Here is a 24,611-nt window from a genome sequence, read left to right as displayed (position 1 = left end):
GGTTTAAACCGAAGATAGACACAAAATGCTGGAGTAACTCAGCAGGACGGGCAGTGTGGATCAATCAGTATTGCTGATTTGATTCACGCCTGGTTGTGCTATTGCCAACCCGATCCATGATCCATGCCGGGTTTTCACTCTGCAATCTGGTGATAATTACAATTTACATTTTGTATGATTGTTTATTGTAAATGATGTCATCTTGATTGTCATTTCCTCACGCATCAGAGGAGTTTCTCAAAGTGTCCAATTTTTCGTTTAAATGCAATTAAATTACAATGAACAGAACCAAGAACACACAGGCGTTCCGACCGGCAGCGGCACAATGGCTCTACACAAACATCCATTTAACACTTAGTGAATGAGGAGCTCCTCCTCCTGTACCTCTGTGGGAGGATGGTGAAAAAGTCATGCGATGGGTGGAAGGGTCTTTGAATGGAGATGGCTTGTCATCTATGTCCCAGGAAGGGGGAGTGGAGCACCAATAATCCTGCTCGGTCTTCACTATCATTGGTGCCTTCGTACGCCTTGCCTCCCGAAGAAGTGATGCAAGTGTCAACAGTCCCCCGGTCCATAGATGTGTGGTGGGGAGGCGCTAACTTCGGAAAGTCCTGCTGGGCTCTCTTGACCAGAGCCCGTGGACAGGTCAAAGACAGATGTAGTCCTAAGCTTCATGCTGCTGACCGGCTCCGTCGAGTGCATAAGGTGCCCCGCTCCGGGTCCCAACCTGTGAGCAGCTCCACCTCCATCCTGTACGCGCCGATTCATCATGTCGGAGCCCCTGTTGTGTCATCAGCGAACTTGGCGGGCGCTAGCAAGCCCGCGGTCAGCAGCCATTTAAAAGCTGCGCCGGGCGATTGGGTGAGCCAGTAAGGCCCCCACCCTGACTGTCTACTGCCAGGTCACCCAGTCTCAACCCCCAATATTCGAGCGGGAGAAGTCGCCGTTGCCGGTGCCAGTCCAAGAAAAGAACCAAGACACAAGCAACACAATTTCTCCAAACATCCATCAAAGTGAATCTCCTCCTCACTGTGACCTTGTCTCGAGCTCCCCGAAGTGTCAAAGTCATCCCCCGGCGGGCGCTAACAAGGGTCCCACGCAGCAAAGCCGCGCGGGCGATGTAAGGCCCTGCAGCCCGATTCGGAGCCAGGCGGGCGCTCCACGCTCCACTTAAAGCCGCGCCGACCAGCTCCACGATGGCGGGAGAAGTTGCCGTCCGCAGCTCCACCGGGGACCGCGTGACTTGAGCCCCCAGGGAGTTCCGGTTGGAGGCCCGCTCCACGCGGTGCTAGATGCCCGCATGCTCCGTGACTGAGCGGCAACGGAGACCCGCTCCAGGGTGCTAAACGTCAACGGTCCCGACGGGAAAAGGTCAGGGGAAGAGATCTGATAGTTTCCCCCACCCACCCCCCCACCCCCCACACATAAACAGTCAAAAACCCACCACAAACTTTACACTCTACAGGACAATAAAATAAAAAAGACAGACAGACTGCAGAGGCCGCTGCGACATCGGTTAGCTAGATTCAGTTTTGATCTAGGATGCAGTACCTGGCAGATGCTAATGCTATGGTCTCCACATGTATTTTAATAAAATACTATAAGATGTTCAATGACTGAGTGTCTTCACACTTCTCTGATGGGTAGAAGGAGTCAGGTTGGCGGTGGGGGGGGGGGGGGGGGGGGGGGGGGGGGTTAGAGTTTATTTATTTAATTTTATTTTTTATTATAAAAATACTTTTATTCCAAAAAATATATATATATATACAATAAATCTAAATATACAAGTATAAATATACAAATTAGCACAATCAAAGACTGCCTATGTTGACAGTTTTACAAACAAACGATCGTCAAATTAATATAACCCCAAAATTATCAACAAAACACTCGACCTCCAGCGGCGACCAGCGTTCATGGAAGGCCTCAAGCCCTCGTGGACACCGCATGTTCCCTCTCCAGGGACACATGGTCCCGGAAAAGGGGCAGGCAGCTGACCCCGGTGCGGCCGTTGGCTGCCCGCTGCCTGGACCCGCCAGTGGCCATCTTGGCCAGGCCCACCTGACCTCCCGCTGGCTCAGCGCTTCAACTCCCCCTCCCACTCCGTATCCGACCTCTCTGCCCTGGGCCTCCTCCACGGCCAGAGTGAGCAACACCGGAAATTGGAGGAACGCACCTGATATTCCGCTTGGGGAGCCTGCATCCTGGGGGCATGAACATTGAATTCTCCCAATTGTGTTAACCCTTGCTGTCTCCTCCCCTTCCTCCCTCAGCCCTCGGGCTCCTCCTCCTCCTTTTTCCTTTCTTCTCCCCGCCTCCCCCCCCCCCCTATCAGTCTGAAGAAAGGGTTCGGCCCGAAACGTTGCCTATCTCCTTCGCTCCATAGATGCTTCTGCACCCGCTGAGTTTCTCCAGCATTTTTTTGTACCCATGAGCAGACTGACAGGAATATCCCCCCTCCCTCCCTCTCTCCCTTCCCCCCTCTGTACCGGGTGCCCAAATATCAGGGTTGTGGGACTAAAATGAGGACAAGCTCCTTAAGTTCAAGTTGGGAGCCTGAGGCGAGTGGGTGATGGAGGGAAGTCGGCAGACAAGGGCAAGAAGAAACACAAGGAGCTTGGAGCCAAGTGAGAGTGGAGTCGGCTGGGAGGGAGATAGACAGGGAGATGAAGGCAAAGAGAGCTGGCATCTGGAAGGTCACAATGGGGACCACCATTAAGGAGAAAGGCAGGTGGAACCAGGTGGGGAGAGTGTATGATGGGCGGAATGTGTGGATCGTAGGTGGATGGAAATGTGTGATGGGGAAAGGGTACAACAATAAGAGGACAAGAGGTGGATTGGAGGAAGAGAAGGGAACACAAGTGTAGTTTAGTTTATTGCCTTGCGTACCAAGGTACAGTGAAAAGCATTTTTTGTTGCGTGCTGTCCAGTCAACGGAAAGACTATATATGATTACAATCAAGCTTGTCCATAGTGTACAGATACAGTATAAAGGGAATAATGTTTAGTGCAAAGTCCAGTAAGTCCAATTGAAGATAGTTCGAAGGGCTAATGAAGGGCAGATGCAGGAAAAATCGAAGGCAGACAAAAATGCTGGAGAAACACAGCGGGTGAAGCAGCATCAATGGAGAGAAGAAATGGGCGACGTTTCGGGTCGAGACCCTTCTTTAGACTAATGTCGGGGGTGGGGGCGGGACAGAGAAAGGAAGAGGCGGAGACAGTAGGCTTGTGGGGGAGCTGGGAAGGGCAGGGGAAGGAGGGAGAAAGCAAGGACTACCTCAAATTGGACCACTCTCTAGTCAGTGATAGGATCGAGTCATAGAGTGATACAGTGTGGAAACAGGCCCTTCGACCCATCTAGCCTACACCAGCCAACATGTCCCAGCTACACTAGTCCCATTGTGGCTCAGTGATCGTCACAGCCGTCTACATTCCACCGCAGGCGGACACCGACGTGGCACTATGGGCCCTACACGATGTGCTATGTCGACATCAAAACAAGTACCCGGAAGCGGCTATGGTGGTGGCTGGAGATTTTAATAAATCAAATCTCAAGAAGGTCATGCCGAACTTCTACCAACACATCACGTGTGCCACCAGGGGGGAGAGAACTTTGGACCACTGCTACACACCGTTCAGGAAAGGCTACAAGGCCGTTTCACTCCCTCCCCTAGGAAAATCTGACCACGCTGCTATTTTCCTGTTGCCGGAGTATAAACAGAGGATAGTTCGGGAAGCGGTAGAGACGAGGGACGTAAAGCGGTGGTCCGACCAGTCAGAGGCCATGCTGCAGGATGCACTGAGTGATGTCGACTGGAATATGTTCGAAGCAAGTTCCAGTGACGTCAGTGAGTTCGCGGAAGCAGTCATGGACTTCATCGCAACAGTAACCGACAACATCGTCCCCACGGTAAGGGTAAGCACCTTTCCGAACCAAAACCCTGGGTAGACAGGTCTGTCCGTGTGGCCTTGAATGCTCGTACCGCTGCCTACAACTCGGGCTTGGCATCAGGAAACATGGACGTCTACAAGGCAGAGTCCTACCGAATGCGAAGGGCGGTGAAGGACGCAAAGAGAAGGTACAGGGACAAGATGGAGTTACAGATGGAGCAGCAGGACACCAGAAGCCTGTGGCAGTGGCTACGGATTGTAACCAACTACCGAAGCACCGCTCCCTCATCCGCATGTGCCAGCACCTCCCTAGCTGACGACCTGAACTCCTTCTACGCTCGTTTCGAGAGGGGCAACACCACTCCAGGTCTGCCGACTATCGACAATACCGACAGCGGGCTGGCTACAGAAGCTGAAGGGAGGAATATGCACACATTCTCGCTGTCCGAGCACGACGTGAGGAGGGCACTGACACGGGTGAACACAAGAAAAGCTGCAGGCCCCGATGGCATCTCGGGGCGAGTACTCAAGTCCTGTGCTACGCAGCTAGCTCCAGTGCTCACTACATTATTCAACCTCTCCCTGGACAAGTCCGTGGTCCCTGCCTGCTTCAAAAAAAATCCATCATTGTACCGGTACCAAAAAATGCCTCCCCAGCCTGTCTGAATGACTACCGTCCTGTGGCCCTTACCTCGGTAGTCATGAAATGCTTTGAGAGGCTGGTGAAGAATCACATCTGCGCCTTCCTCCCTCGGAACATGGACCCGTTGCAGTTTGCATACCGTCCGAACAGGTCCACGGACGATGCGGTCTCCCAGGTCTTGCACACCGCTCTCTCCCATCTGGACAGCCAGAAGGGGGGCTACGTGAGGATGCTGTTCATAGACTACAGTTCAGCCTTCAACACGATAGTCCCCACCAGACTGGCCGGGAAGCTACTGGAATTGGGGCTCAACACCTCCCTGTGTGCCTGGGTCCTGGACTTTCTCACCGCCAGGCCCCAGGTAGTCAAGATGGGAGGGAATACATCGAAGTCCCTCACCCTGAGCACAGGATCGCCCCAGGGTTGCGTCCTCAGCCCCCTATTGTACTCCCTGTACACACATGACTGTGTGGCTAGGTTCAGCTCCAATTCAATAATTAAGTTTGCTGATGACACTGTGGTGGTGGGCCTGATCTCAGACAACGACGAGAAGGCCTACCGGGAGGAGGTGGCTGGTCTAGCACTCTGGTGCCAGGAGAACAGCCTCCTCTTGAACATCAAAAAAACGAAGGAGCTGATCATGGACTTTAGGAGGGCACATCATCCGAGGACGTACACTCCATTGAGTATAAATGGGGATCCTGTGGATAGGGTGAACTGTTTTAAATATCTGGGAGTCCACATCTCTGAGGATATGACATGGTCATCACACGCCTCAGCACTGGTGAGTAAGGCAAGGCAGCGCCTTTACCACCTCAGGCAATTGAGGAAATTCAGAGTGTCTCCGAGGATCCTCCAGTGCTTCTACGCAGCGGCGGTGGAAAGCATCTTGTCCGGGAACATTACCATCTGGTTCGGAAATCATGGGAGACCCCTTCCACCCCTGCAACAGACTGTTCCAGCCGCTACGGTCAGGCAAACGCCTCCGTTGCCATGCAGTGAGAATGGAGAGGTTGAGAAGGAGTTTCTTCCCAGAGGCAATTCGGACTGTAAACGCCTTTCTCACCAGGGACTAACTGTACAGAACGTTTTTCCTTCTATTATTTATTATGTAAAATAATATGTGTGTTATGATTGTGTTTATAATTTGTTTGGTTGTTTTGTTGTTCCGCGAGCATTGCCACTTTCATTTCACTGCGCATCTCGTATGTGTATGTGACAAATAAACTTGACTTGACTTGACTTGACTTGATTTGCCTGCTTTTTGTCCATATCCCTCCAAACCTACCATATCCATGCACCTGTCTAACTGTTTCTTAAGTGTTGGGATAGTCCCAGCCTCAACTGCCTCCTCTGGCAGCTTGTTCCATACACCCACCATCCTTTGTGTGGAAATGTTACCCCTCAGATTCCCATTAAATCTTTTCTCATTCACCTTAAAACTATGTCCTCTGATCCTTATTCCCCTACTCTGGGCAAGAGACCCTGTGTGTCTACCCGATCTATTCCTCTCATGATTTTATACACCTGCAAAAGATTCCCCCTCATCCTCCTGCGCTCCAAGGAATAGAGACCCAGCCTACTCAACCTCTCCCTATAGTTCACACCCTCTAGTCCTGGCAACATCCTTGGATGGTTCTGTTGCCTGATAACAGCTGGGAAGAAACTGTCTCTGAATCTGGAGGTGTGCGTTTTCACACTTCTGTAACTCTTGCCTGCTGGGAGAGGGGAGAAGAGGGGGTGACTGGAGTGAGACTGGCCCTTGATTATATTGCTGGCCTTGCCGAGGCAGCGTAAAGTGTTCCAGCTCCCCCAGATTCAGGTAACCCCTACCTCTCGTGTCCCCTGCTCCCACCTCCGTTTATCAACACTGGGCCTGTATTCATTGGAGTTTAGAAGAATGAGGGGGGACCTCATTGAAATGTACGGAATAGTGAAAGGCCTGGATAGCGTGGATGTGGAGAGGATGTTTCCACTGATGGGAGAGTCTAGGACCAGAGGTCACAGCCTCAGAATTAAAGGACGTTCTTTTAGATAGGAGATGAGGAGAAATGTCCTTAGTCAGAGGGTGGTGAATCTGTGGAATTCTCTGACACAGATGTGGAGGCCAAGTCGGTGGATATAATTAAGGCAGAGATGGACCATGGTGGCGCAGCGGTAGAGTTGCTGCCTTACAGGAAATGCAGCGCCGGAGACCCGGGTTCAATCCCGACTACGGGTGCTGTCTGTACGGAGTTTGCACGTTCTCCCCGAGACCTGCGTGGGTTTTCTCCGAGGTCCTTGGTTTTCTACCACACTCCAAAGATGTACAGGTTAGTGTGTTCATTGGCTTGGTGAATGTAAAAATTGTCCCTAGTGGGTGTAGGATGGTGTTGATGTGTGGGGATCGCTGGTCGGCACGGACCCGGTGGGCCGAAGGGCCTGTTTCTGCCCTGTATCTCTAAACTAAACTTAGTTAGAGATAGGCAGAGATAGATAGATTCTTGATTAGTACGGGTGTCAGGTTATGGGGAGACGACAGGAGAATGGGGTTAGGAGGGAGAGATAGATCAGTCATGATTGAATGGGGGAGCAGTATTGATGGGCCGAATGGCCTCGTTCTAATATTGTTAATCCTGGCTAAATTGGAGCAGCTAGGACTTCAAAATGGGGTAAAGTTTCAGGGTTGCTGGGAGACTTGGTCAATTTGGATTGCTCTCTTCAGAGCTGGAACAAGCTGCGGAGGGGTGCCAGAGTGTCTGGAGCTTAGATACAATTTGCAAGCAAAGAATAGGATTATCTGCAAACCCTGTCAATTAGGTGCAAAATGCATAGAATGGATTGGATGGCTGCAAACCAGACATACACCTAGTAAATAGTTGTAAATAATGTTGCAGAGTTTGACTTTGCAAAGTGTTGATTGGATGAGGTGTTGAGCTTTGTCTGGGTTTTCTGTAAATCAGGGTAAATGTTTCTAAGTTGGCTTTCTTACTAAGTCCGTGTTGAATACAATGTATTGAACTGGTGTATCAATGGGTTAGGGAAATGTCTGATATGTTTGGGGTTAATCGATATCTGTAATTGGGTAATTAAGAGACCACCCCCATGTGGTTTGGCCCTTTGAGGTCCCGGGACATATAAAAGTCCACGAGGTCGATCTTGTGGGAGAGTGCTTGGGACTTCATGAACTTTTTGAGTGTCTCTGTCTGAGCGAGGCCTAGAGGGCTTGAACAGGCAGATACGAGAATCAAACCCACGGTGGGATGGATACGGTAGTTGATCTGTAATGCGCTTTTGGTAAAATAAAGATCAGTTGGTTCAAGTGCTTGGTTCAGTGTTTTTATTAAAACTAGATGGGGGGAGTTTAGAAATGTGCAATTTACACTATCACTTATGATCTTATGATCGCCCGATCCAGCAGATGCAGCATCTTGATCTGAAACATCAACAATTCCTTCCTGACTTCTGACTTACGAATAATTGTAATTTGATTATTCACTGACATTGTTATTAGCTCATCCTCAGAAAGGCAGACAAAGATGGAAAGGATTGTTCAAAGGGCAACAAGAAGGAAGGAACTTGGGAAGATCTGGTAACATGGAATTACTTAGGGAATATGAGGTGGAATTAAAAACAGGGTTAAAATTGGAATTAAACTTGAAAATTTAAATGGGAATTGGATTTGGAGTTATAATCGGAAATGGTCAAAAAAGGAACTGTAAGCGGCAGGACATCCCTTTAAGAGACCGGACTAAGGAATTATTCAGTAGTTAAGAACTAGTACCAATGAATGAAGCTAATAGATTAAAAGCAAGAACCCTTAGACAGAGAACGAAGCTTACACAATAGAGAATCTACATAGTAACGAGATACCACAGTGAGGAGTGCATACATAAATAAGAAGAGGTACTGGAGGAAAGACTTGGTTAACTGTAGGGGGAAACTTGAATTGTATTGAGAATAGCAGAGTCGATGTATATTTGCCCGCGTACCCGGACGTGGCGCCGACAGACGAGAGGCCGAAGCAAAGAAGTCGACGACAAAGAACCGAATGGAAGAGAGGCCGAAACGCCAAATAACCGAACGAGTACAAAGACGAAACGGCAACAAACTGAAAGGATGGGACGCCTAAATGCAAACTAACCGAAAGGGCGGGACGCCTAAAAGCAAACTCACTGAATGGCCGCTCTGCTGAAATGCCACCTACCCGTAAGGCGGCGCCGCCTACAGGCCAACGGACCGAGCGCCGCTCAACAGAAACGTCCAATAATGGACATGATGTTGCCGGGGGGGGCGGGACTTGTCTGCGATTGGTCCAGACCCCCGCGTCCGTCACATCACTGTGGAGGGATGAACATTGTCCCACACCTCCGCTCCACCCGACCTGCAGCCGTGGGAGAGTGCGGGCTGTCCCTGTTTCTTAGGATTTTCTAGGTGTTAGGTTCAACTGTGGAAGGTGATGGAAGACTGGGCAGTAACACGGATGGAGGGAATTCGCGCTCACGAAAACTCGGGACGTGAAGACTGCTCAGACAGAACTTGTGAAGTTATGCCCATGAAATCTCGGGACACTTTACAAGATTCTGAGAAGAAACATCATCATCTTGTGTTACTGATAGATGGGAAATATAAAGCACACTTATGTATATCTGGTTAGCTGATTATTCAGCCATTTTGGTTATCATTAATGATGGGTTATCGTTATGATAAAAGGAAGGAATATTAATCCTGCTTAAATTGGAGCAGCTAGGACTTCAAAATGGGGTCAAGTTTCAGGGTTGCTGGGAGATTTGGGTAATTTGGAGTTGCTCTCTGCAGAGCTGGGACAAGCTGCTAAGAGGTGCCAGTGTCTGGAGCTTGGTTGGTTCTTGGTTTCGTGGTCGTCCAAAATATTCCAAATGGAATTTAAACTGGAGGTGGTGAAGGGAGGGCTTAAGCCAGAAAGGGTTATTGGGAAGAAAGAGCTACTTTAAATGTAGTTGCATCTGGTTGGGTAACTATAGTTGGGTGGAGATTATTCCATGCTTTAATTGTGCGGGGGAAGAACGAATTGCTGTACACAGCTGTCTTTGTAGCTGGGATCACAAATTGGATCGAATGCCCTCGTCTGCTCCTAATTGGTTTGGGTTTGGTGTAGGTCTTGTAGTCTATGTCGAGCTGACCATTTTACATTTTGTAACAGCTTAGATACAATTTACAAGCAAAGAATGGGAATATCTGTAAACCCTGTCAATTAGGTGCAAATTGCATAGAATGGATTGTATGGCTGCAAACCAGACATGCACCTTGTAAATAATTGTATATGATGTTGCAGAGTTTGACTTTCCCAAGTGTTGATTGGATGAGGTGTTGAGCTTTGTCTGGGTTTTCTGTAAATCGGGGTAAATGTTTCTAAGTTGGCTTCCTTACGAAGTCCGTGTTGAATACAATGTATTGAACTGTTGTATCATTGGGTTAGGGAAATGTCTGATATGTATGGGGTTAATTGATATCTGTAATTGGATTATTAAGAGACCACCCCCATGTGGTTCGGCCCCTTGAGGTCCCGGGACATATAAAAGTCCGCTACCACGAGGTCGATCTTGTGGGAGAGCGCTTGGGACTTCATGAACTTCTGGAGTGTCTCTGTCTGAGCGAGGCCTAGAGGGCTTGAACAGGCAGATACAAGAATCGAACCCACGGTGGGATGGATACGGTAGTTGATCTGTAATGCGCTTTTGGTCAAATAAAGATCAGTTGTTTCAAGTGCTTGGTTCAGTGTTTTACTGAAACTAGACTGGGGTGGGGGGGGAGCTTAGAAATGTGCAATTTACACTATCACTTATGATCTTATGATCGCCCGATCAAGCAGATGCAGCATCTTGACCCGAAACATCAATAATTCCTTCCTCCCCCACAGAGGCTGCTTGACCCGCTGAGTTCCTCCAGCACATTGTTTTTTCTCTCTGCTCACACTTCTACTTTCCAGCGGCTGTCAGCTTTTAAGTCGAGACAAGTGTTTTTCCAAATGTGGGAAGCAGCCGTCCGTGTGGATTGGCAGATACTGCGCTCATTAGGAGAACAAAAAAAAACCTTCGGAGAGATGAGATCATGTTGCTTCAACTCTTGGCGTTGGTACAGCTTTAACTTTTGAACCATTAGGAGAGCACAGATGAGGGGGCATTAGCTATAACATAAAGTTGGACAAACCTGGAACGCAGCCAGGTTGAGGGGTGACCTGATAGGAATTAATAGAGGCATAGACAGCATATACAGTCAGTGTATTTTCCCCAGGGTGCAAATGTCAAAGACCAGAGGGCACAGCTCAAAGGTAAGAGAAGCCAAGTTTATGGAGGTGTGCTGAGCAGATTATTTACACAGAGGGTGGTGGTGGTGGGGGCTGGAACGTGCTGCCAGGGGTGGTGGTGGAAGCAGATACGACCGTGGTATTTAAGAGGCTTTTAGATAGACACATGGAAGTGCAGGAAATAGTGGGATGTGGATCCAATGCAGGCAGATGAGATCAGTTTAACTTGGCATCGTGTTCAACTCAAACATCATGAGCCAAACTGCTGTACTCTTTGGACCTTAGAACTTATTTTAGAGGTGAAGTGCGGGGCAAGTTTTTTTCATGAGAGAGTGGCGAGCAGCTGGAGAAGGTGGTGGAGGCAGAGATGAAAGCGGCTTATAGATTGGCACATAGATATGCCGGGAATGGAGGGGTATGGATCACATGCAGGCAGATGATATAACATCATCTTGGCATCATGAAGCACACAGACATTGTGTGCCATTATACATTGCTCCTGTACTGTGCTGCTCATTGTTCTATGTAAAGGAACCACTTTAAAAACTGCAGTGTCTGACCACCTCCACATATTGTTCCAAATGCTTTAGCCAAGCATTAGGCCGGACTGGTTTGCCTATTGTGGGAGCAAATGAGACCAGGAATACAGTCCCACACTGCAAGTAGTTTAGTCACCTGTCTGAATCAACAACTGCTTCCCTTTCGTCATCATGGCAGGGTGGGAGACTGCAACCATCTCGTGGTCCGCCCTGTTTCGACGAATGCAATCAACCCGGCGTTCACAAGCAAATAAGATCAAATAGAACAAGTTGTCCTACAACTTTAGGCTGTGTACACCATACGCAAGAAGAAGAAGAAGTCATCGTGGCTATCGCTCGAGGTCGAGGATGATGGTCTACATTCTGTTGCTTTTATGGACTCTCAGGTGGCTTATGAGTCCAATGCTGGCTTTGAACGTTCTTCGACATTCAGGACAGGTAGTTCCAGACGGCAGATCGGCCTTTGGTCGTTGCTGCCTCTCTTTCCGTTTTCTTCTCTTTTCTTCTAATTCTGCGCATCTCTCGGCTTCGAAGGTCGCTGTTCCTTCTGGGATGATGGTTCGCCAGAGTTTCCTGTCCTTGGGATTGGTTTCCCAATTGTCGATGTCGATTGCACATTTCTTCATGCTGGCTTTTAAGGCGTCTTTGAATCTCTTCTTTTGTCTGTTTGCCTTCTTTAAGCTGGGAGTAGAAGGTTTGTTTTGGCAGACGCTCGCCTTCCATCCGAACAACATGACCGACCCATCTTAGTTGGTTCTTGATGGAGAAGGCTTCGATGCTAGATGTTTTTGCTTCATTCAGCACGCTGACGTTGGTTCTTCTGTCTTCCCAGCTGATATTCAAGCTGCTTCGAAGACATCATGGATGGAACTTTTCAAGTGTTTTCAAATGGTGTTGGTATGTTGTCCAGGTTGCTGATGCATACAGGAGTGTTAGAATCACCACTGCCTTGTACACTAACATTTTGGTGTCTGTTCGGATGTCACAAATTTTGAAAGACTCTCGTTCAAAGACGTCCAAAAGCTGTTGCAGCACAGTTAGGACAATGCTCCTGGGGGCATGAACATTGAATTCTCCCAATTTTGTTAGTCCTTGCTGTCTCCTCCCCTTCCTCAGCCCTCCTGCTGTCTTCTCCCATCCCCCAGCCTTCGGGCTCCTCCTCCTTTTTCCTTTCTTCCCCCCACCCCCCCACCCCCGATCAGTCTGAAGAAGGGTTTCGGCCCGAAACGTTGCCTTTTTCCTTCGCTCCATAGATGCTGCTGCACCCGCTGAGTTTCTCCAGCTTTTTTGTGTACCTTCCATTTTCCCGCATCTGCAGTTCCTTCTTAAACACTTAAGACAATGTTGGATCTCGTCATCAAGGTCAACATTGGAGGAGAGGTGACTTCCAAGGTATGGAAAATGATCCATATTTTCCAGGGCTGTTTCACCAAGTTGAACTGACGTTTTTTTCCAACTTGTCTCAATCTTCTTGGAGTTGATGGTAACTCCAATTTTTGTGTATGCACTGTTGAAGGCAGTCAGGATGTTTTGCAGATGATTTTCTGAGTGAGCTGCAACACAGTTGTCGTCTGCGTATTAGAACTCAATGAGGGAGCTCATCAATGTCTTCGTTTTGGGCTTGAGACGGGCAAGATTGAAAAGTCTGCCGGCTGTTCTGTAGACGATTTCAATAGTATGAAGCATGGATGTTTGTATTAAGTTCTATCTTTCTTTTTAATTGTGTTGTGTTCTCTGTATGGCTGTATGGTAACACAACTGTCACTGTACCTTAATTGGTGCATGTGACAATAAAAGTAAATCTGTATCTGAAACACAGACAATAGGTGCAGGAGTAGGCCCTTCGAGCCAGCACCGCCATTCAATGTGATCATGGCTGATCATCCCCAATCAGTACCCCGTTCCTGCCTTCTCATAGAAACATAGAAATTAGGTGCAGGAGTAGGCCATTCGGCCCTTCGAGCCTGCACTGCCATTCAATACGATCATGGCTGATCATCCAACTCAGTATCCCGTACCTGCCTTCTCTCCATACCCCCTGATCCCCTTAGCCACAAGGGCCACATCTAACTCCCTCTTAAACATAGCCAATGAACTGGCCTCAACTACCCACTGTGGCAGAGAGTTCCAGAGATTCACCACTCTCTGCGTGAAAAAAGTTCTTCTCATCTCGGTTTTAAAGGATTTCCCCTTTATCCTTAAGCTGTGACCCCTTGTCCTGGACTTCCCTAACATCGGGAACAATCTTCCTGCATCTAGCCTGTCCAACCCCTTAAGAATTTTGTAAGTTTCTATAAGATCCCCTCTCAATCTTCTAAATTCTAGAGAGTATAAACCAAGTCTATCCAGTCTTTCTTCATAAGACAGTCCTGACATCCCAGGAATCAGTCTGGTGAACCGTCTCTGCACTCCCTCTATGGCAATAATGTCCTTCCTCAGATTTGGAGACCAAAACTGTACGCAATACTCCAGGTGTGGTCTCACCAAGACCCTGTACAACTGCAGTAGAACCTCTCTGCTCCTATACTCAAATCCTTTTGCAATGAAAGCTAACATACCATTCGCTTTCTTTACTGCCTGCTGCACCTGCATGCCTACCTTCAATGACTGGTGTACCATGACACCCAGGTCTCGCTGCATCTCCCCTTTTCCCTTTCTCTCCATATCCCCAGACTCCAATTTCGATTCCTGGGGGGGGGAGGTTGTCCTTGATGATGTCGCAATGAAGATGCTGAACAGTGTTGTGACAATCACGCATTCCTGGATCACTCCTGATCAGACTTGAAACGGCTTACATTTGCCGTTGCTGGCCACGAGGGTTGGAGATGGGATCAGTTACAACCATGGAACAGGGGAATCCCTGGGAAAACCTCCATTACATGCCACAAAAAAACAGCGGCTCACCCCATATTTTGAAAAAGTCATCCAATATCTGGATGATGGTGGACATTGACGACACAAGTTTCTTCTCTGCATATCTCTTAGACTGCCAGCTTTAGTTGGGGACATAGCAGGAGGTTTCATCCAATGGTCTCTGCTGCCAACTTTCCCCATCCCAAACCCTTGCCAAGAGTTGGACAACATATCAACCTTCACAGAATCAGAGGCGGCACGTTGGGCCAGCGGTAGAGTTGCTGCCTCACAGCGCCAGAGACCCGGGTTCCATCCTGACTCTATGGGCGCTGTCTGTATTGAGTTTGTACTGATAGACTAAAAAATAGTTTCTACCATTGTGCGATAAAAGACCTTAACTCCAATAGTGAACACTGGGAAGCAAGAAGTAACTTCGAGGAATACCGCTAAATTCTTTTAATCTCTTTTAAAAATGTATTTATATTCTACTATTAACTCTACATATGTGCATTGGTGTCGTGTTGTATTTCTTTTAACGGAGGAGAAGCAAATGGAATTTCGTTGCTCAGTTTTGTGCAATGACAATAAACATATTCTATTCTATTCTATTCTCCATGTGATTGTGTGGGTTTTCTCCGGGTGCTCCGGTTTCCTCTCACACTCCAAAGACATACAGGTTTGTAGGTTAATTGGTTTCTGTAAATTGTAAATTGTCCCTAATGTGTAGAGTAGGGCTAGTGTCTGCGTGATAGTTGTTTGATGTGGAGCGCCACAACCAGAGATCAGTGCTGAACTACTATCTACCTCTTTGATGATCCTCGGACTGTCCATGATCGGTCCTTGCTGGCTTTATCTTGCACTAATATGAATCTGTACACTGTAAAAATATCGTTTGTAATCATGTATTATCTTTCTGCTGACTGGTTAGCACGCAACATAAGCTTTTATTTATTTATTTTTTTAAATAATATTTTTATTAGAAGTAGATATATTATAAAGTATAGTTACATATAATAGTAAAAAAAAACTTTTCATATACATCAGCCATACATTATTAACATTTTCAATTGCCGATTACTTCTGCTTCTAATGTTTTTTTTATATAACCATATAACCATATAACATATAACAATTACAGCATGGAAACAGGCCATCTCGGCCCTACAAGTCCGTGCCGAACAATTATTTTCCCTTAGTCCTACCTGCCTGCACTCACACCATAACCCTCCATTCCCTTCTCATCCATATGCCTATCCAATTTATTTTTAAATGATACCAACGAACCTGCCTCCACCACTTCCACTGGAAGTTCATTCCACACCGCTACCACTCTCTGAGTAAAGAAGTTCCCCCTCATGTTACCCCTAAACTTCTGTCCCTTCATTCTGAAGTCATGTCCTCTTGTTTAAATCTTCCCTATTCTCAAAGGGAAAAGCTTGTCCACGTCAGCTCTGTCTATCCCTCTCATCATTTTAAAGACCTCTATCAAGTCCCCCCTTAACCTTCTGCGCTCCAGAGAATAAATACCTAACTTATTCAACCTTTCTCTGTAACTTAGTTGTTGAAACCCAGGCAACATTCTAGTAAATCTCCTCTGTACTCTCTCTATTTTGTTGACATCCTTCCTATAATTGGGCGTCCAAAATTGCACACCATACTCCAGATTTTGTCTCACCAATGCCTTGTACAAAATAGATAGAAAAAGAGAGAAAGAGAGAAAAAAGAGTTACAAATATCAAAAAAAATGAAAAGGTGGAAGAATTACTTATAATACGTCATTGGAGATAGGTTTGTGGATTATAAAGTATAACTTTTCATCTACTCCTGAGTTCAAGTTTCAGTTGGTTTTTGTGCTGAGCCAATCTATCCCGTCAGATAATTAATCAATGCAGCCCATATTTTAACAAAAAGTTCTTGTTTGTCCATTAAGACAAGTCTAATTCTTTCTAGATGTAGGGTCTCCGACATTTCCACAATCCACATTTTAATTGTGGGGGTTATAGGGCCTTTCCAAAATGTTAATATTATTTTTCCCGGTTATTATATACTGTAGTCGAGGAAATTTCTTTGGCTTGTTGTGAGTGTTAAACTTTGGTCTGATATTCCAAGTATTATTAGAGTCTGGATCCAATTTAGTATTAACAACTTCAGAAATTATTTCAAAAATATCAGTCCAGAAATGTTTAATTTTTGTACAATTTGCAAACGTATGTGTTAAATTGGCCTCTCGATGCAGACATTTATCACAAATAGGAGAAATATGTGGGAAGATTCTATTTAGTTTTATTTTGGAGTAGTGTAATCATAAGCTTTTCACAGTACTTTGGTACACGTGGCAATAAACTAAACTGAACTGAACTCAATAGGCCGAAAAGCCTGTTTCCCCAAAATCTAAATCTTAACAATGCTATATTTAAGAGGGAGTTAGATGCGGCCCTTGTGGCTAAAGGGATCAGGGGGTATGGAGAGAAGGCAGGTACAGGATACTGAGTTGGATGATCAGCCATGATCATATTGAATGGCGGTGCAGGCTCAAAGGGCCGAATGGCCTACTCCTGCACCTATTTTCTATGTTTCTATGTTTACACGGTGTCTCCACACTAAACTAAACTAAACTAAACTAAACTAAACTAAACTAAACTAAGAACATCAACACTGATTGAAAAACAAACATTTTGTCTGTTGCCTCTATGGATTATTTGCCATGGTCGCTGAAATAAGCATTGATCTCCTTATCGAGCCCACACACAAGACTCGAAGTTGTTGAGCCGGAGCTGAACACACTTCTCGGCATCTGCACACAATGGTGTCTGTCTTGTCGCCTCTTGTGCTTCTTGTACGTGGTGGTGGAAAGATTGGTGGAAGCAGGGCCGTGACGTTAACGCTCCGTCCTTGACTTAAGCGTCGATGACCGTCCCATTTCCAATAGTTTCCAACAAGTGAATGGAAATGTTCAACGTAAAAAGGTTTTGGAATATTTTTCTCCTGGGTGTCAGAAAGATTCATCTTCCTTGGTCATTCCAAAATGTAAATCTTAACAATCATTGCCTGAATTTAGACAATAGGCAAAAGGTGCAGGAGTAGGCCATAGGGCCCTTCATTCAAGCCAGCACCATCAATTAGTGATCATGGCTGATTTGAATTTGTATTTAGCCAGGTACAAGATAGATATCCTAGCCCTCTTCCCCCCACAACGTTCCATGTCCGTCATGGCAAGTTCCATGATTAACTCCAGTTTATCACCATAACATTTCCCGGTTTACCAAAGGGAATTGTGCCCGTGGATCAGCGGTGACGTGGAGATTCCAACGGAAAAAAAAAGACACAGAGTGCTGGAGTAACTCAGCGGATCAGGCGGCATCTGTGGAGAAAATGGCCGGGTTTTGGGTCAGGCCCATTCTTGATGGGTGGATGGGTAGATGAAGGCCAGAGATGAAAGGATGAAAGGCTGCGAGATAAGAAGAGAAGGAAAGGAGAGTTGCGAAATGTAAAGCCACGTGGGTTGAAGAGGACTGGGATTGGGGAGTGGGTGGCTGGATTGTTGGGTTCCAGATAGGACCCAGGTGAGAGAGAGGGGAGAAGAGAGTGGTCGGGGTGGTGTTTGTTGGTTTGTTACCTAAAATGAAAAATTCAATGTTCACCATACAGTATGAAGATATCGCACCTCTCACAGTATCTCCTTGTCTCATAGCTTTGGTCTCTGACCAACATTTGCCATTCAACCCCAACCCCCTTTCCTCAGCTGTATCCACCTATCACTTACCAGGATAGACACAAAATGCTGGAGTAACTCAGCGGGACAGGTGGCATCTCTGGATTAGAAGGAATGGGTGACGTTTCAGATTGAGTCCCTTCCAACCCAAAAACGTCACCCATTCCTTCTATACAGAGATGCTGCCTGTCCCGTTGAGATACTCTGGCATTTTGTGTCTATCTTTGGTGTAAACCAGCACCTCCAGTTCCTTCCTATCGCTTGCCAGGCTTTGTCCTGCCCCCACCTCTCTTCCAACATTTTTCCACCCCTACTACAAGGTCTGAAGAAAGATCCCGACCCGAAACGTCACCTGTCCGTGTCCTCCAGAGATTCTGCCTGACTGTGTTTCTCCAGCGCTCTGTGTCTCTTTTTCCTTAGAATTGCCACGTCACTGCTGATCCATGGACACAATTCCCTTCGTTAAATCTGAGAATATTATGATGACAATCTGGAGTAAATCATGGAAGTTGCCGTGACGGACATCAAACATTATGGGGGGTGAAAGATCTTGTACCTGGCTAAATAGACAATAGACAATAGACAATTGGTGCAGGAGTAAGCCAACACTGCTCAACATCCACCTATCCCCATCATTCCTGCCTTCTCCCCATATCCCCTGACTTTAAGAGCCCTAGCTTTAAGAGCCCTATCTAGCTCTCTCTTGAAAGCATCCAGAGAACCTGCCTCCACCGCCCTCTGAAGCAGAAAATTCCACAGACTCGCCACTCTCTGTGAGAAAAAGTGTTTCCTCATCTCCGTTCTAAATGGCTTACTCCTTATTCTTAAACTGTGGCCCCTGGTTCTGGACTCCCCCAACATCGGGAACATGTTTCCTGCCTCTAGCGTGTCCAAGCCCTTAATAATCTTATATGTTTCAATGAGATCACCTCATCCATCTAAACTCCAGAGTCTACAAGCCCAGCCACGTCATTCTGTCAGCATATGACAGTCCCGTCATCTGGGAATTAACCTTGTAACCCCATGCTGCACTCCCTCAATAGCAAGAATGTACTTCCTCAAATTAGGGGAACAAAACTGCACACAAACACAATACAAATTAGATTTGGGCTCTTTTTGCAAACGAGCATCTGCAGTTCCTTGTGTCTCGAAATTCCCAGTCTTGGCATTCATAAAAGCAGTCATCAGGGACACCAGTAGGACAATTGCCCCAGACGGCTGTGGAGGCCAAGTCATTGGACATGTTCAAAGGCGGAGATTGATAGGTTCTTGTTTAGTTAGGGGGTCAAAAATTACGGGACAAAGGCAGGAGAACGGGGTTGAGAAGAAACACAGAAACATAGAAAATAGGTGCAGGAGTAGGACATTCGGCCCTTCGAGCCTGCACCACCATTCAATATGATCATGGCTGATCATCCAACTCAGTATCCTGTACCTGCCTTCTCTCCATACCCCCTGATCCCTTTAGCCCCAAGGGCCACATCTAACTCCCTCTTAAATATAGCCAATGAACTGTGGCCTCAACTACCTTCTGTGGCAGAGAGTTCCATAGATACACCACTCTCTGCGTAAAAAATGTTTTTCTCATCACGGTCCTAAAAGACTTCCCCCTTATACTTACACTGTGACCCCTTGTTCTGGACTTCCCCAACATCGGGAACAATCTTCCTGCATCTAGCCTGTCCAACCCCTTAAGAATTTTGTACGTTTCTATAAGATCCCCCCTCAATCTTCTAAATTCCTAGCGAATTAGCGAGAAAAAGTGGTGAATGACAGAGCAGACTCGATGGGGCAAAGGGCCTAATTCTGCTCCAATGTCTTATGATCATGGTGAGTCTAGTGAACATAAAATAAATGAAGTGATCTTCTCTCTTTGCTTTACAGATAGCCAGGAATGACAGGCGGTACCGGGAGGAATACAAAATATTTTAATTAAAAACCATCAGGGTAAACAAAGCCCTCGGCCGAAGTAAAGATCTGCTTTAAAAAAACAATTTTAAAGCTTTCAGCATGTTCTCATTAATAACATTTCCACGACCAGGTCTTCAAAATAAAGTAAGCATCAATCCTTTATATACTGTATTGTTAAGCAGTTCTTAAAAAGTGAGTCCATTTCCTAAAGGGTAAAGGCTCAATTTTGCTTCTACGTTGAAACTAAGAACTTGTGATTATCTTGTTAAGGTGCAGGATTATATTTTGTATGATACGTCATTGTAATTACTAAATGCCTATTATAGAGTAAACAAGGCATGCCGATATTTTGGAAATAGCAAGGGAAAAGAAACGAGCGGAGGAAATCAACGGGTCAGGCAGCATCTGCGGAGGAAAATAGGCTGTCAACATTTCGGGACAGATCCCCTTCACTGGACGAAGGGTTTAGGTGAAGACTGGTGAAACATTCTCCATTGCCTTCCGCAGATGCTGCCTGACCCACTGGGTTTTTCCACGTGCTTTCACCTTCAGAGATACGGCACGGTAACCGGCCCTTTGGGCCACCAAGTCCGCGCCGACCAGCGATCACCCCGTACACTTGCACCATCCTACGAACATTAGGGATGGTTTATAATTTTACCGAGGCAAATTAGGCAGCAACTCTACCGCTGCGCCACCGTGATACTTGGGTGGGGCATCTTGGTCAGCATGGGAAAATTGGGCTGAAGGGCCTGTTTCCAAGCTACATGACTCCAGGACTCTATCATGCTTTGATTGCTACTGGGTCTAAGAGGCACTGCCTGCAACCAAATGGCTGAGACATTCACGGTGGCAGGTCACCACGACTGTTCCAAGGACAAGTAGGGAGGACAGTAAATGTTGGCCTTGTCACCATCACCCTGGACCTAAAACATAAAAATAACTAACCCGGCGACCAGTGATAAATTCAGGATGGGTGGAATAGGGGGATGGGATGCTAAATGACAATGAAAGGCAACTGAGAAATAAATGGCAAACTCGAGATGGATGGGAACCATAACACCAATGTTGATGGTAAATTAAGTTTGGGGCTGCATAGTGGCACAGCAGGTAGAGCTGCTGCCTCACAGCACCAGGTTCGATCCTGACCTCGTGGGTTTCCTCCGGGTGCTCGGGTTTCCTGCCATTTTCCAAAAACGGGCAGTTTAGGAGGTTAATTGGCCTCTGTAGATTGCCACCAGTGTATAGGGGGGAGTGGATGAGGAAGTGCAGTAACATAGAACTAGTGAAAACGGATGACTGATGGTCAGCCTGGACTCAATGGGCCAAAGGGCCTGTTTCCATGCTGTATCTTTTAATACGATTCAATTCAATTCATAGGTTGAAAAGTAACAAAATCGATGGATGTTATATGTGGAATGGATAATAATGTGGAGATGAATGGCGAGGAGAGGACTGATGATAAACGGGATGGATCGCAAACCAAGGAGGAAGAATAATGAGGAAATAGCCGATTGGTGGCCGATTGGGAAAGGGGGAGATGCAGCGAGACCTGGGTGTCATGGTACACCAGTCATTGAAGGTAGGCATGCAGGTGCAGCAGGCAGTAAAGAAAGCGAATGGTATGTTAGCTTTCATTGCTAAAGGATTTGAGTATAGGAGCAGAGAGGTTCTACTGCAGTTGTACAGGGTCTTGGTGAGACCACACCTGGAGTATTGTGTACAGTTTTGGTCTCCAAATCTGAGGAAGGACATTATTGCCATAGAGGGAGTGCAGAGACGGTTCACCAGACTGATTCCTGGGATGTCAGGACTGTCTTATGAAGAAAGACTGGATAGACTTGGTTTATACTCTCTAGAATTTAGAAGATTGAGAGGGGATCTTATAGAAACTTACAAAATTCTTAAGGGGTTGGACAGGCTAGATGCAGGAAGATTGTTCCCGATGTTAGGGAAGTCCAGGACAAGGGGTCACAGCTTAAGGATAAAGGGGAAATCCTTTAAAACCGAGATGAGAAGAACTTTTTTCACACAGAGAGTGGTGAATCTCTGGAACTCTCTGCCACAGAGGGTAGTTGAGGCCAGTTCATTGGCTATATTTAAGAGGGAGTTAGATGTGGCCCTTGTGGCTAAGGGGATCAGGGGGTATGGAGAGAAGGCAGGTACGGGATACTGAGTTGGATGATCAGCCATGATCATATTGAATGGCGGTGCAGGCTCGAAGGGCCGAATGGCCTACTCCTGCACCTAATTTCTATGTTTCTAATAGATGATGAACTGGGATGGAATCTAAATAGGTGAAGGGGAGATTAAAGGGTGGTACCGTGGGGCAGCGGTAGAGTTGCTGCCTTACAGCACCAGAGACCCGACTTTGATCCTGACTATGGGCGCTGTCTGTACGGAGTTTGCACGTTCTCCCTGTGACCGTGTGGGTTTTCTCCGGGTGCTCCGGTTTCCTCCCACATTCCAAAGACATGCAGGTTTGTGGGTTAATTGGCTTCTCTGAATTGTAAATTGTGTGTAGGGTGGGACTAGTATATGAGTATATTGGTCGGCACAGTCTCAGCAAGCCAAGGGGCTGCATCTCTAAACTAAACTAAACTGAACCGGGGATGGATGGTGGACAGGCTATGGGCAGTCAAATGGAAACTCATGGTCAACAGTGGATGTATGGAAAAGAAGATGATGATACTCTCTGCATATGTGGTACATAGTGGATGATGCAGGATGACAGTCACCAGATGGTGCACTGGTGTTGGACACTAATGCCCCTGTGTCCCAATTAGGAAACCTGAACGGAAACCTCTGGAGACTTTGCGCCCCACCCAAGGTTTCCGTGGGGTTCCCGGCGGTTTTTGTCAGTCTCCCCACCTGCTTCCACTACCTGCAACCTCCGGCAACCACCTGCAACCTCCGGGAACCGCACGGAAACCTTGGGTGGGGCGCAAAGTCTCCAGAGGTTTCCGTTCAGGTTTCCTAAGTGGGACAAGGGCATTAGTGTGGTCGGGATAGCTAATAGAAGATTGATAGTAAATTAGATTTGAATTAGGTTTAGCTTAGTTTAGTTTAGAGATACAGCGCTGAAACAGGCTCTTGGGCCCTCCGGGTCCGCGCCGACCAGCGATCCCTGCACATTAACACTATCCTACACACACTAGGGACAGTTTTTACATTTACCAAGCCAATGAACCTACAAACATGTATGTCTTTGGAGGAAACACGAAGATCTCGGAGAAAGGCCACGGGGAGAACGTATAAACTCCGTACAGACAGCGCCCGTGATGGGGATGGATCCCGGGTCTCCGGCGCTGCATTCGATGTAAGGCAGCAACTCTACCGCTGCGCCACCGTGACCAGTGGTGACATGGTTTGATGAGCCGGAAAAGAATGGATGTTGTGGAAAACTGTAGATGGAGCGTGGGCATCGTATGATGATGGAAAACAGAAAATGGATGCCAAGGAACGTACCACGTGAGACACAGCACACAACGTTGCTGGAGCAGCTGAACGGGTCAGGCAGCATCTGGGGGAGGAATGGACAGGCAGCGTTTTGAGTCTGGACCTTTCCTCAGACTCTGAAGAAGAGCCTCGACCCCAAGCGTCACCCATTCCTTCTCTCCAGAGATGCGCTGCCCGTCCCACTGAGTTACTCCAGCATTTAGCGTCTCCGTTGCGAACCCCTCTGGTCTCAGATGTCCGAAGAACGTTCCCGACCTGAAGCGTTGCACGTCCATTCTCCTCCCAGATGCTGCCCGACCCGCTGAGTTGCTCCATCAACTTTGCAATCAATGTGCTCAAGATTCCCGCATCAGGTGAACAAAGGAGGGAGATTGACTGGACTTTGGTGAGAAATGCTGGTCCCACTGTGATGGATGTTTATGTTCAACTCTATTGTGTGTCGTCTTCTTTTTACTTGTTTGGTTGTATGGGAACTCAAATATCACTTGTATCTTAATTGGTGCCTGTGACAATAAACGTGACCCTCAGCAGTTCCTTGTCTAAGAATGGGAGCTGGCATGGATGGTGGGCCAGTTGTGGATTGCAAATATGGGATGGATGGAAAAAGGATGGAGAACTGGCGATGGATAGACGGGCAAAAGTCGTTGGATGGTTAACAAAAGCGCGGCACGGTGGCACAGCGGTAGAGTTGCTGCCTCATCCCACCAGAGACACAGGTTCCATCCTGACTAGGGGTGCTGTCTGTATAGAGTTTGCACGTTCTCCCCGTGACCACGTGGGTTTTCTCCGGGTGCTCCGGTTTCCTCCCACACTCCAAAGACGTGCAAGTTTGTCGGTTAATTGGCTTTGGCAAGTTGTAAAATGGGGTGGGAGGTTGCAACCTTCACGTGGTCCACCCTGTTTCGACTAATGCTATCAACCCGACGTCCACAAACAAATAGATCAGATGGAACAAGTTGACCTACAACGTTACACGCCATACGCAAGAAGAATTAGAAGTTGTAAAACTGTCTCTAGTGTGTGTGTGTAGGTTAGTGTACGGGGTGACCACTGGTTTGAATAGACTGTGGGCCAAAAGCACTGGAGTAACTCAGCGGGGGGGGGGGGGGGGGGGGGGGGGGGGGGGGGGGGTGGGTTAGGATAGTCATAGAGTGTGCTACATCTTGGCTCAACAAATCAAAATAGGACGTACATGGTAAATGGTAGGGAATTGAAGAATGCAGTTGAACAAAGGGATCTGGGAATAAAACCGTGCATAGTTCCCTGAAGGTGGAATCTCATATAGATAGGGTGGTAAAGAAAGCTTTTGGTGTGTGGCCTTTATAAATCAGAGATTGA

This window comes from Leucoraja erinacea, chromosome 5 (assembly GCF_028641065.1).
Source record: "Leucoraja erinacea ecotype New England chromosome 5, Leri_hhj_1, whole genome shotgun sequence".
NCBI lineage: Eukaryota > Metazoa > Chordata > Chondrichthyes > Rajiformes > Rajidae > Leucoraja > Leucoraja erinaceus.
This window is presented reverse-complemented; position numbering follows the sequence as displayed.